This window comes from Antennarius striatus, chromosome 13, assembly GCF_040054535.1.
Source record: "Antennarius striatus isolate MH-2024 chromosome 13, ASM4005453v1, whole genome shotgun sequence".
Lineage (NCBI taxonomy): Eukaryota > Metazoa > Chordata > Actinopteri > Lophiiformes > Antennariidae > Antennarius > Antennarius striatus.
Genome location: NC_090788.1, coordinates 19,008,538 through 19,022,500, shown reverse-complemented (window position 1 = coordinate 19,022,500; position 13,963 = coordinate 19,008,538).

Here is a 13,963-nt window from a genome sequence, read left to right as displayed (position 1 = left end):
ACTAATAAGAAATATTTTGTTTTATTTAGATGTCCTGTTCTGGATGGATCTGGGACTTCATTGTTGTTTTGTATGTGTGTGTGTGTGTGTGTGTGTGTGTGTGTGTGTGTGTGTGTGTGAAGTCCCAGCGGATGGTTTAACCGCTGCAGTGTTTACCAGCAGAACTTCGAACGCTTCGGAAAGAAGCTTGATAAGGAATGGCCTCAATGAGATAAAGCTGAGCTTTCTAGTTCTATGTAGGGGTTTGTGTCTCACACACACACACACACACATGCACACACACGTCTGTGTGTGAGGTGGGGGTAGAGTGGTGTGGGCTGTAGGACAGTGATGGCTCACAAGGTCAGAGTAGGCAGCGTATATGGTTGTTTTTCTCTGTTTTTTCTCTCTCAGCGGTGGAGCTGTGTGTGCTGCCTCCCCGGGTCTCTCCTCTATCTGGTCAATACCACCACGCAGCTTCTGACGATCAATGGAGGGTCAATACCTCTCAGACGCCTGCCTCTTTGTGCTCTCACTGATTTAGCTACCACCTACCCATGCTTTTTTTTTTTTTTTTACTTTCTCTTCCTCCCCTCCCTGTTTTTTTTTATATATTTTTTTTATGACCCTGGCTCTCTCTTAAATACGTGAACCTGCTGAAATTAGAGACGCAGCAGTAAATCTGGGGATCCAGGGTGTGTGTGTGTTGTTGTTTTTTTTCCGCCAAACGGCATAAACCTTTATGCACACGGTTGCGGTCGCCTGTGGTTTTCCGGATATCCGTTTTTTTCTTTCACCGTCTCTAGACATTTAAAAAAAAAAAAAAGAAAAGGAAAAAGATCTTCGTTGCTAAGCAGACTGACTCATTGATAACATTATTTTAATGAATGGTTTCCGAGTCCAGGCAGTCTACAGTACATGCTGATACAATCAGTACATACAATCCCTTTCACCTGCAGATGGGGCTAGATTAAGTCGTAAAAATGTCCAAACCGTGACATAATTGGAGCATGCAGCGCATCATAAAGGACATCCGGTCACGTGTGGAATCAGCTGAACCAAAAACACGCAAGTTACAATCAGACTGACAACAAGTTGGTGTGTTAACATTGGCTCAACTGTCATTCCTGCAGCACACACTGCTGCTAATGATCACACACACACACACACACACACTGGTTCCATTTCCAGTGACCAATTATGTTGATCACACCACCTGATAAATCTCACTACTTATTTTGTTTAATCTCAGATTTTGAGGCCCTTCCATTTCTCCATGGATTACGGGAACAATGTCAGGGAGAGATGCGCTAAATCTCAAATCTAATTTCAGAAAAAGACAGATCAACATCACAACAAGGAGGTTCAGGGTTTGAAACCCTGACAGGGACCAGGTGTATATACTTGGAGTATTCCCCCCAGATTTCTCCCCCACAGTCCAAACAGATGCAGCGTTGGTGACTTAGTGGCACTAAATTGTCCATAGGTGTGAACGTGAGTGTGATTCATTGTCTCTCTGTGAGTTGGCCCCAAGATGAACTGCGACCTTGAGTCAAATGTCACAACCTTGCAAAAGCAGAGTGGATATAAACATTAGATGGATGGAAAAAGACGAGTCCTGACAGGAATATTCTCTTTGGATTCTACCAGCTGCTTAAAAAGAGAAGTAAAATTCCTCATTAATCAAAATCAATGCCTCAAAATAATGAAGTATATTTGGTAAATTTAAAAAGAGTCATCTGAAGATGACATATCACCTTCATACCCCTCCAAAAAATGTGTCATGTAAATGTCTAACATATCCTACATTTGTTTAATGTGCCTAGACGGTTGACATGCAGAGATGGTAAGAAGTTCAGTATTTCACCCCTTCATTTTGACAGTAAAAATACAAATCACTCCAAATACATGACAACGCTCATAAATATAAGGACCCTTACTTTAAAACAATTTGCAAAAACACAACCAGCTATTATTTTTGCACCTGAATTTTGTTTCAACGAAACTTGTGAAGAGAAACTTTCATGACAAACTTACAGCACACCTGTCAGCACAAAGCTGTGGTTGTACAGTAGAGCTGCATATAATGGAATAATATATTATTTTGTCACTGTACATATTTCTGTGGCAAAAGCAACCATTAAGACAGAAAGTGTAAGTCTGTTGGTCCATTACACAAAATTCCCAAAATTTTTTATAAAATTTTTGACACCGCAAGGGTTTAACACTTAAGAATACTCCTGTTTCATTTTGAAAGTAAGCAGACCAGAGTGAGAAGCAGTAGATAAACTGTCATCAGTAAGTGTTTTTAAAATATGATGTGTTTATTGACTCATCCACTAATGGCTGCCCTTCCTATGCTTGTAAGAGTTTGACTGCTTTTGTCAAATCTTAATAGTTTCACTGCTTTTGTCAAAGAGTATCTTGGAAAAAAATCATTATTTCTCGTGGCGCAGTTATTATTAGACCGTTATGCTGCGGGACAATGGCAGCCTGACATTGGTAGTTACCAGGGTATCCAATTTCCCTGTTGATCAACAAAACAAGTCACGCTCTTGATAAAAGGAACAGAAGAGTTTAGTAAAAAAAATTATAAACTCGGGGTATGACCGACAATCGCTGTTAGTCAAATGTATAAACTTTATAAGACTGCAGAGTAAATGAAATAGTAAAAATAAATTTTAACTGCTGTAAATCCTCATTCTTTTATTTATTTATTTATTACTCATTTTAACAAACTGGCATGCATGGTAGGACACCGTAGGGAAAAAAGAAAAAAGAAAAGACCATTGATTTTTCAATATTAAGTGAATACCAAACACAATCCAAACACAGTATGCCTTTACAAACACAGACAGAGCCATTTGGCATTGTTCTACTGGAAACCCCGCAAGCCTAATATTCTTTACTGAGGAAATCAAGGGGGAGTAAACAAACAAACAAACAAACAAAAAAGCAAACAGCATTAAAACTATTTTTGGGACCAAATTACAGCCCACCAATGATAATCCTATTAGAAACAGTTACAACTCAACTCTTCAGCTCAGACATTGGCTTTGATTATTAGAACATCATTATTAGATGATGACCAATAATTATACTTGATAAGTCACAGATCCTGGTGCAAATGTACATGCATTCATGACTAAGACCCACCTTTACCGACTGTAATTATTTACATTTGATTTCGTTGCAACTCAAAGACTGGTTAGCATGTCTACTGCAATACGTGAAAGACGACTAACATTGGATAGTCGTGTGTTATTTTGTCTTTTCTGTGCGTTGTACATTGTTTATTGCACTATTTCTATATATTATAGTATAATTCAAAAGTACATTACAGTTATCAATGTGTTAAAATCAGTAAACAATATAAAAAAAACTATGGATGAAATATTTATCACAAAGAAGGAGCCATTGAACTTTGGAAAAGATGCAGATAAAAGGCTGGATCTGTGATTGCTCCCCCCTTTTTCTCTCACATGAAGAGAACCCTGTGGGCAGCTGTTTAATTCTAAAGATTATAGACAGATTAGCAGGAAATTTTATCAGAGAACGGCATCGGGGAAAGAGAACAAGCGATTTGTTTTGGGAAGAACCCGCCCAATGGAACAGGAAATGTTGACTTCTCTGGAAAAGCCGTTTCTACATCAAAAGCCATGAATGGACACAAGTTGTAGGTAAATGTTCTCAAGGTAAGGGTCTAGTTTATTGGGAGAGGGGATGGTGGAGCTCAGTGTTGGTAGAGCTTTGCAGTCTGTGCATGCTCTTATAAACCACGTACTGTATCAGAGTGTCGTCACAGCATCAATGAAATAAAGATGCATCACCTGATGCATGAATGCTTTAAAGATACACAAATCTCAATCCTGATTTGGCAGCCTCACAGCCAATATCTGTGATGATATAGGTGATGATAAGCAGCTTTGGGAATCTGAAAGTTTAGTTTAGTTTAGTTTAGTTTATTTGAAGGGGAAAATGCAATTTCATAAAACACATGACTATACATGGTTAAAAAAAAAGCCAGAATTAGCCAGAAGGCTAGTTTTCATTTGTACTCCCCTGGCCATGATGTATGTGTATGTGTGTGTGTGTGTGTGTGTGTGTGTGTGTATATATATATATATATATATATATATATATATATATATATATATACACACACACACACACACACATATATACATACATACATACATACATACATACATACATATATTTTTTTTAAAAATATATATATAAATAAATACATATTTAAAAAAAAGTTGATTAACATCATGAGAAAGCCAGTAGCTGCCGTTACATCATTCTCTGGAGCATTTCTCCTCCTCTCTGTGACTTTATTATATAAGACCACCCATATTTATCCTCACCTCCTGACCCACTCTTGACCTTTTTTTTAATACAACTTTCCTCACCGTTGTAGTAACTTGTGTCAAATCTGCCTTACTTTACCAAAAGGGCATGAAATTCTACTTGAACACTTCCAGACACTTTCTGCATTAAATTCACTGTAGAGGAACCACGATTAATATATATATATATATATATAAAAAACGTAGAATATAAAGTTCATATGCTGTCAAATACGGTTTTTCATTCTTTGAATCTCTAGTATCAGTTAACTAACATACCCTTTTCCCCAAATTGATGGATGGACAAAACACACCCCCACACCCCCACGGAGCCCGATGACATTATGGTAATTGTCATCACCGGGGTTGGAGTGCGTGCGTGACTGACGCCATTAGAGAAAGTGCAATTACAGTAGGCTCCGGTGACCTTGCTGACGAGTAGAGGTCAGGGCTTCTCATTAGAGCGTGGTGGAAAGCAGCCCAGTGTCTCCACTGTGCCAATCAATAAGAGCGTAGCTTGGTCGGTGCTAATCACAGCTTTGACGCAGTCTCACGCCCTGCCGCCCCCCCCCCCATCACCACCATCACCACACAACACCACTAACCCTTCCTCTGTTCCACCTTTTAGCCCCAGAGCAGGAGCACATCACTCCTACTATGAATGGATATAAAGTAGTAAAAAAAAAAAAAAGGTTCAGCGATAACATGAAGTATGTAATGGAAGCATATAATTATACAATAAAGATTACCATTATATATGTCATTAATAACCACAGTTATGTGATGTGAGGTGTCCAAAATGATGCCGTGTATATAAAATACATGTGAATAATTGAAAACAGAACCTCCATGGACTGTTTAAACAGAGCTGCAGTGTTATGAATGAAAGACTGAATATACAAAACCTCGGTTTTTTCTTCATGGGGTGGGTTCAGGTGAAACCTATAATTTCTTTCTCATATTTACTGGTCTAAATTAAATTTTCCTACAGTTCAACGACCAATGAGTCCAATATAAATTGCCATGTTGGGGTCTCAGATACCAAATAAAGGTGGTTACTTCGATGTGATGGCAAAATTTGATGATTTCTTTTTCCAGTAATGTCTTAAATGTTAACACACTTCTGTCAAGTTGAGCACTTACTGAAACAGATTGAGAGAGAGAGACGCTGTGTTTTACAGTTTAACAGTTAGATTTTGTGGGCCCGGCGTGTTTCTTTCATGCCTTCCCCCCACACACAGGTAATAACTCGTCTATAATCTGTGAATGGTTTGAAATCCTCCTTTCAGATACGTATCAATGGACAGTTATGTTGGACAGACACAGGTTTAATAGACAAGGTGCGGCGACACCAAATAAACTTATGATATACTGTTACCGTATAATGAAATTATTATTAATAATCAAATTAATGAATGGATTTTTAAATGTTTACTCTTGAGTGTCTGCGGGGGGTCTGCCTTGTTTCAATGAGGTTTTCCTATCATCCCGTCTCCATCTTTGCGCTGACATCATACACAATGCGATATAATGTGGGGTAGGAAATGACATATTACACTGCAATGAATGTGTTTAAAACAGTAGGCAAACACACGGCTTTATAATTGTCTCGACTGCCTCTCCACTTTCTTACCTGATTCTTCCTCTCTCACTTTTTTTCTTCCTCGCTCTCCTCCTCTTCCTCGGTGTGCAGTCAATCATAACAGCAACAGGAGTGTTTAAAATGCATATTGCTGCACGGCTTTGCAAAAATTCGATGGTATGTATGTATATTAAGATGAATTAACAGAGACAGATGCAGTGTCATCTCCACTTGTCTCACTCTGTGTGTTTATGAAATTAAATACAGTTTTTTTAAAAATCGCTACACATATCAGTAATTCCTCTTATATATGTACATAAAAAGTGTGGATCTCCATAACTGTATTCTATAACATACTGAAAAATGATTGGGTTATGTGGAAATGTGATGTCATTTATTAATAAAATCAACTGTACAAGATATTTCTGGATATGTTGCTCTTGATAATAAAAATTTTTTTCTCAGGTTTAATTGACATTTCTCACAAAAAAACCCCAAATAGCTAGTGAAAAATTGAGGTGCAGATATCATTAATTAGGATTGTAAGTAGTCATAATTACAAAATGAATGTTAATTTTGAATTATTACCTTACATACTTTCATAAATAAAAGTCAGGTTGACTCAGTCTAATTGAAATATCGACAATGAAGCTTTCCTTCATTTAAGAAAACTCAAATGTTGCCTTCATCATTCACATTTGACGTATGAAAAATGACTTGAAGAAATGCCCCTGGTTGTTACCACCATTAGTTAAATGTCCTACATTCTGGACAGTGACGATAAATAAATAATCAAATGAAAATGAAGTCGTGATATATGCTTTCTGAGACAGTCCAGGAACTGTTTGTCCCTCAACTCAACGGAGAACTTTTTTCTGCCACCTGTGGTCAGATGAGACCGACTCATGAATGTTGTAGACTTGATGATGACTCTTGTGAGTAGGCAGCGGTGTTTTTCTGTCCTCGGCGGCGTGAGGTATGCAGTTTGGCTCGGGGGCAAGCAGTCAGGCAAACAGGCAGCCGGGGCTTACAGAGATGGAGGGGGAGGGGCGGCGCCCAGTGGACTCCTGATCCACCGCCGTTCTTTCTTTGCACTCTAGCGGGGGCCAAGTCATCAGAGCCGCCGGTGAAATCAAAGGCCCCAGTCTGACAAAGACTGCCAATTAGGCCCGGATGAGACGTCCCCTCCACCCTCCGTCTCACTGCTTTCGTGCCCCCCCCACCCCCATCTGAGTTTTGTCATTATCCACTCTGTTTTATGTTGCTTCCACCCTTTTCTCTCTTGCTCCATCTGACGTATTGCTCCAGGTCTCGGTCAGATGGGACGAATGGAGTTGGACCAACTCTTTCTCTCTCCGCCTTTCTGAAAAATAAAAAATAAAGACGTAAAGATTTTTGTGCATTAAGCTGTAACTGCAGCTGAGGAGTAAAGTGAGCATCCCGTGGCCCTTGTGGTTCCCTGAGACTTGTTTGCTAAAGACTGTGTTGTGTAATGTTGATAACAAGATCAGGAGGGATGATTTCTTAGCTGTTTTCAGTGCAGCTCCAGGGACGGAAATGTTCGATCACCACTCTCCTCTGGATTGAAATGTCTCAATGGCTTCTGGTTGGATTTCCATCACAGAGGAGAACTCATCCTGTGCAGATTCCTTCAACTTTGTATATACAACAACAAAAACTGTTCAGCGCAGCACTAAGCATTATGGGAAAATACCACCCTGTACATTTTTTCTTATGAAATAGATGATTATCAAATTCGCAGAAGGAATTAGATAGTTGGTGGGATTTATATTGGAACATACTAGCTTTCATACATGAATAGTTTTAAATGTCTTTAATGATACTGTATAAACTCTATTCTGTTGGAGTTGGAGCCGATTCGTACTTTAATTTAAAAAAGTTATTTCCCAAAACAGCTGTACAAGGTTACTAGTTCTAATGCTCCTTAAACCAGAGTAAATAGCGTGCTTGTCGGAGTCTAATTTCAGTCACAGCTTTGCTGCTGAGTGAGTATTTATGGCAGCGGGACGTGTGTGTGGGATTGACTCAAAATAATCTACAGTGGCCGTGTTCATGCTAATGAAGACACATATCATCTAGAGCAGGGATGTGGCTTCTTAATGCTTATAGGAAAACAATAGAGCTCAGTGCAATCAGCTGAATCGGACAGCAACATAAAGATATGTTGATTTTTCAGTTTTACTCTTATAAGTAATTTACCATGTGCTTAACAAACAATAGTCCCGTTGATTGTGCGTTGTATCAGAAAGTGCGATATTTTATACATAATTATAAAGTATAAAACAGTTTGCTTTAAATTCCCATTTTTATATCACCGTCTTTTATTTTATAAAAGTTGAATTTATGGAACCTGGCTTATGGCCTTCATATTATTAATTCCTCTCTTGAATTTGATGCTTTTTTTTCTGGAGAAAAAGTGACATAAAAGGAAAGAGAGTGCAAAAAAAGAATGCTAATGGCTAATATTAGGCTACTGGAATTATTGGCACACATCACAAATGTCCTGCTATATGATATTTACTATTGTCAAACAATCTTTGCATGTTAAGAGGCCATCACATTTATTACCCGCATACAATTAAGACCCAACCAGCAAAAATCACTAAAGCATCTTCAAAAAAAGATTCACAAAAAGAAAGTCTGTGCTTCTGTCTGTGCCGTCCATGTCTGTTGAATCTCCATTCATTGGCTGCCTGTGGTTCGTCGTAATGGATTGTAAACCCTGGTGCAGGCGTAGAGAGAGCAGCCGAGGGAGCCGCACCCCCAAATACCTCCAGGCGATCCTCCAGCCCTGCACGCCACTTGTGCTCTATGCTCCACTTCCCTCTCTCACTTTCCACTTCCTTCTCTGGTTTTACTCCACCAAAGACCAAATTCTTGTACCCCATACCGCCCAAATGTTTCCCCTCTGCAGTCTGAACAGCGGAGTCACTGCCTGTTCCTTTGGATCACTCCCTTCATTCCTACAAAACCATTGATATGTTTTCTGTATTTTTATTTTTATTTTTTACTTTAAAATTGTTACTGCTTCACGATTTATCTCTTCTTTGTCTTGTAGTTTCACTATGAGAGCACATTTTCACCACAGAAAAGTCAGTTCTTACTTACATTTAACTAGCCCTAAAGTTTAAGTCCATATATATCAAATATAGACCGTGTTTGAATGATTCTGGTCTTTCTCAATACAAACGTATCATCGAGACATGGTAGATCTGGCTCTGACCGTCCATCAGTGATCAGAAAAAGAAAAAGAAATTTGATAATAATTGATGTATTCCAAAGATGACTTTCAGTACTGCCGCATTAAGGATTGGTCATGAGCTCGGAAACCTCATGAATATCACAGAACGGGCCCTGAGGACAGGATGTAGGGAGAAACGCCGCAAAGCCAAATCCAGCTCCACCAGGCATCAGGCTTGGAGAGTCAGGTTGCCAACAATGACTCATAGAACAGGAAAAGACTCAACAGTTCTCCTTCCCCTCACTCACCAATAACCTCAACGGCCTTTAGTGTCTTATTGAGCAATAAATCTCGCCTGTTCAGTCCCTCCTCCTTACAGACAGCAGGATTCCTCTCCTCTACCACTGGAGATGTACTTTGCATCATTAGTAGCAACAACTGTTTTTTGTGCATGTCATAAACTAACTGTACTAACGTCTCATGAAGCTGTGTGAAATTCTTTTGGGGGCCTTATTGTCAAAGTTTTAAATATATCCACTCTCCTTTCCTTTAGTGATTCTATAGAGAAGGGCCATGATGTTGTAATGCAAAGATACCTAGAGACCATTTCATATTTATTCTAACATTTTCACATTTTCTTGTATTAATATTTAGTCACGGAGGTAAATGCAAGCTGTGATTCTGCAACACATTTCATCACTAAATGAATAAATCAGTTACTCAGTTGTGTGTACAATTTAAGAGACAAAGTGCTATAATGTTTGACACGTGTTTTAATGAAGTGAAAAAACTATGACCTCCAACATTATTGCTAGAATAATCAGGGTCATCCTGTTGTTACCTTTTCCATTATCAGGGACAAATAACGTGTTTAACCTGGTCTTCAAAGGAGCACCTGGAGGTGCTGCTTGGTGCTTAACTTTTGCTTTGTGTGAAGCAGACGTGTTCTAGGTCGCCATCATCGCTTGTAACCACTTGAATTTGAATGGCGGTATCCTGCCTCCCTGTAGAACTCCTGATATTGTGAAACTAGATTTGTTTCAGAAAGGCACAGCCATTCTCACCAGACATCTCTTCTAATTATTCCGTTCAATGTGGTGAGAGTAAACGCTCACAGTGTAGGACCATGTGATCAGCTGACTTGTTGGGTGGTACACAGCATATGATCGAGGGAATCTCTAATCCCCCACCTTCTTTGGGAATGACCCTGGGTTGAGTGTAGACAGAAACCAACTTCCAGTCAACCCTGAAACCCCAAGAATGGACAAACTGAAGAGACTGGTTTTCTATTTCCTGTACCATTCATTTCACAAATACTCCTGTTCACCCTGAATATCATCTTCTACAGTACTGTGGTCCTGTATGTCAGAAACAACGAGCTGATTAAATAAGTTTGTGTATTTTACAGCAGTAGATAGTCTGTGTATGTGTGGATCTTAGAGCATGTAACTGTCATGTAGAACAGTGGATCCTAGGCATGAAAAAGTAGAAATAAATAAGTCATATGAAACACGTCTGTACTGACATAGAACATGTGTGCTTTGCAAAACTATCTTGTACAAGTGATTATTAAACCATCTAAAACATCCACGTCATATTAGCATTAGATGAGTGGTGTAAAAAGCTGTAATATATATAATATACCCATAATCTTTATTGTTATGGTTGCCAATTTGAGCGTTTGCAGCACCCTAACAATGAGGGAGAAGGGAAGAGAAAGGGCCGTGGTCTGAGAGGGTTCTCCTCTCACTGGAGGAGACAGATGCTTGTTTACTGGCCTCATTATGTCAACAGCTGTCCGGAGCAGGATGCACTGTGGTCCTCCGTCCATCTACTGAGACCCGTAAGTCCAGCACCAGGGAATTGACACCCCTCAAAAAAAACAAAAAAAAAAGCTTATGAGGCTCTTCATTTAATTTGCTGGCCTCTCTACATGTAAGCATAATTGCAGCCGAAGCTAAATAATGGATTAATATTGTCACTCATTTAAAGGTGTGAAATCAATTTTTTTTTGACTCAATATATCACAGGAATAGCCACATGTAATGGAATAGTTTGGCTCTGCTGTTATATTCGTTTTAGATTCTAATTAAAATGATAATTACAAATGATTAGACATGCTATCAGTATTGTTTAAGGAATTAGCAGTTTAGATAAACTCCCCCCCCCCCCCCCACACATATCTATCTTTAAAACGTCACCAAAAATGATCTGATGGAAAGGGTAAAGACTTTTATTTCTGAAATTTGTTTTACTTTTCAACTAGTTAAGAATCTGTAGTTACTGAAATTAGCAGATTATTCTTTTCTTCCTAAACACAAGAATATAAAAATGTATACAACACGATACACAATACTAACATTGATGTGTCTGTGTTGCTCATTCACATGCATGCCTTTGCCCCCAATGTGTACATGTGTTGTTTTTCTCTCTCTGCAGTCCCCCACATCTATAATCCTTTTTATTGAAATCCGTGTCACCTGCCGCCTGCGCAGTCCAGCACCCCGAAGCACTAGACGGCTGGCATAGTGACGGGCACTGCAGCGATAGGAGAAGAGGGGAGAGGCAGGAGCCATGAGCTTGATGTTCATTTAGTTTAGTCGCTTTTCAATTCTAGACAAATTTGTGGCTTTTACTTCATGTGTAGATTTAGCAGTAAAAAGCCTCACAGATAATCAGCAGGGGCCAAAATGCTGAAAGTGGAGCCGCTGAGAGAACCTAAATTTTATGTGACAATTGTTTCAAATTTTTGCTGTGAGCCCTGATACCTTCCTGTTGTTATGGCAGCACACTGTCACCAGAATTGCCCACATTTTAGTTGGTCAGAAAGATGGAGTCATGGTGGTTGTCTTTTTCCTGGATGCTTGTTGCCTCTTTCCTCTTCCCTTAGAGAAGAACGCGGCGGCAGCAGCAGCAGCAGCAGCACCACACTGAGCGTCTGCGTTTGGGGAGAGATTGAGATGGAGTGGGTGAGGTAGCCCATTCCACAAGGGAGGTGGAGAAAAGACAGAATAAATGGGAGAAGGGAAAGCCAGAGGGGGGGGGGGGAGAGGAGGAAGAAGGGGAGGATTGAGCAGAGAGAGCGGAAGGCAATTTTGCAAACCTGTGACACATTAATTATTAACAAACTCGGGCTAAATGCGTAAACTCTCCCTCCTCGTTCGTTCTCTCTTCTCCTTTCTTCACCTTTTTGCGCAAAATGACGGTCACATGCACCACACACACACACGCACACACACACACACGCACACACACATAGAGTGAGGCGAGGCGACATGTGATGCTCATAACATGAAGTGGAGCATGGCAAAGGGCGGAGTGGGGGGGGGGAAGGTGTCAGGCACAAGGCCCACAGAGAGTGTGGGAAAAGGAGGAAGGAAAAGGGGATGAAGAAAGTGTTTATTCATCTGCTTTCATCAGAGACGTGGATTTTGAAGCCTCACGGAAGAAATATATAGAGCAGGAAAGACGTGGTCTGAGTTTTATGTTTGGTTATGAATAACCACACAAATGTAAAAAAAAAAAAAAGAAAAAAAAAAGAGAGAGAATCTCGTTTGATCCTCTTCTGCAGCAGCTGAGATGGATTCACGCCGTCTGGAGAGCAGATAATCATCGATAGGTGACCGGTTCCTTTGGCATTCAGGATCATCTAATCAATCGGCAGGAAAGTTGCAACAGCATTTCATGAACATTTGTTATGTGTGTGTGTCCATGCATGTATGTGTGTGTGTGTGTGTGTGTGTGTGTATGTGTGTGTGTGTGTGTGTGTGTGTGTGTGTGTGTGTGTGTGTGTGTGTGTGTGTCCAGGCAAGCAGTGCTTGAGCGGTCACTCTGCCCCTCTGGCGATTGGTGTGTATTTGGTAGGGAATGGATCCTCCCCCAGGAGTGCAGGGAGGAGATGTGTGTGAACGTCTCTACAGTAGTTTTTTGCTGCAGTCCTCTCACACACAACAGCTATGGTGTCCACATGTGGTTGAACACGGACACGGCGTGCAATAAATGCTAGAGGTAAGGGGAGGCGGTGCAAAAAATACCTTCAGAGCATCTTCATCTTCATCGATCAGACTGTAACGGTGCGGTCAAACTGTAAGCTCATAAAGTTTCTTTTTTTCTCACATGGATATTATACATGCTGTGTAATCCAAAACACAGGATGTTGTTGTTGTTGTTGTTGTTGTTGTTGTTGTTGGATTTGTGTGTGCTGTTGACTGCAACAGTGGAGAAACAGCTGGAACGTGTGGTCTGGGTATCCCGCTGTTACCTTACCAACCTCACGGTTAATAATGTGATTGTTCTTAAGAAAAAAGATTTAAATCAGCCCAACACAGTGAAAAAGGTTGTTGTTTTTTTATCCCACACATTTTCCTTCCATACCACAATTACAGTATTTTCTGCACTATAAGGCGCAATGGATTATAAGGTGCACCTTCAGTGAATGGCCTATTTTAAAAAAATTCTTTTCGTACATAAGGTCGATTGGATTATAAAATGCATCGGAGAACTCATCTTCAATGAATGGTCTATTTTAAAACTTTTTTTCATAAATAAGGCACATTGGATTAAAAGAAATTGAGAAAATTTAAGGCTTTTAGGTGCGCCTTATAGTGTGGAAAATACTGTACCTGGCAGACAATACCCACAATGCAACTGAAGTGGTGACAATTCAGTAGCTCAATGCAAAAATAAAGAAGAGGTCTGGTAAAATAACTTGTTTCTATCTCCACTTTCAGATTTGATCTCTTTCACTGACCAATGGAAGGGACATCAATTCAGACTACATCATGTCAGACTTTGGTTAGTTATAAAAGGGGTTATAAGCATCTCTTATCGTCTAGGTAACTGTCC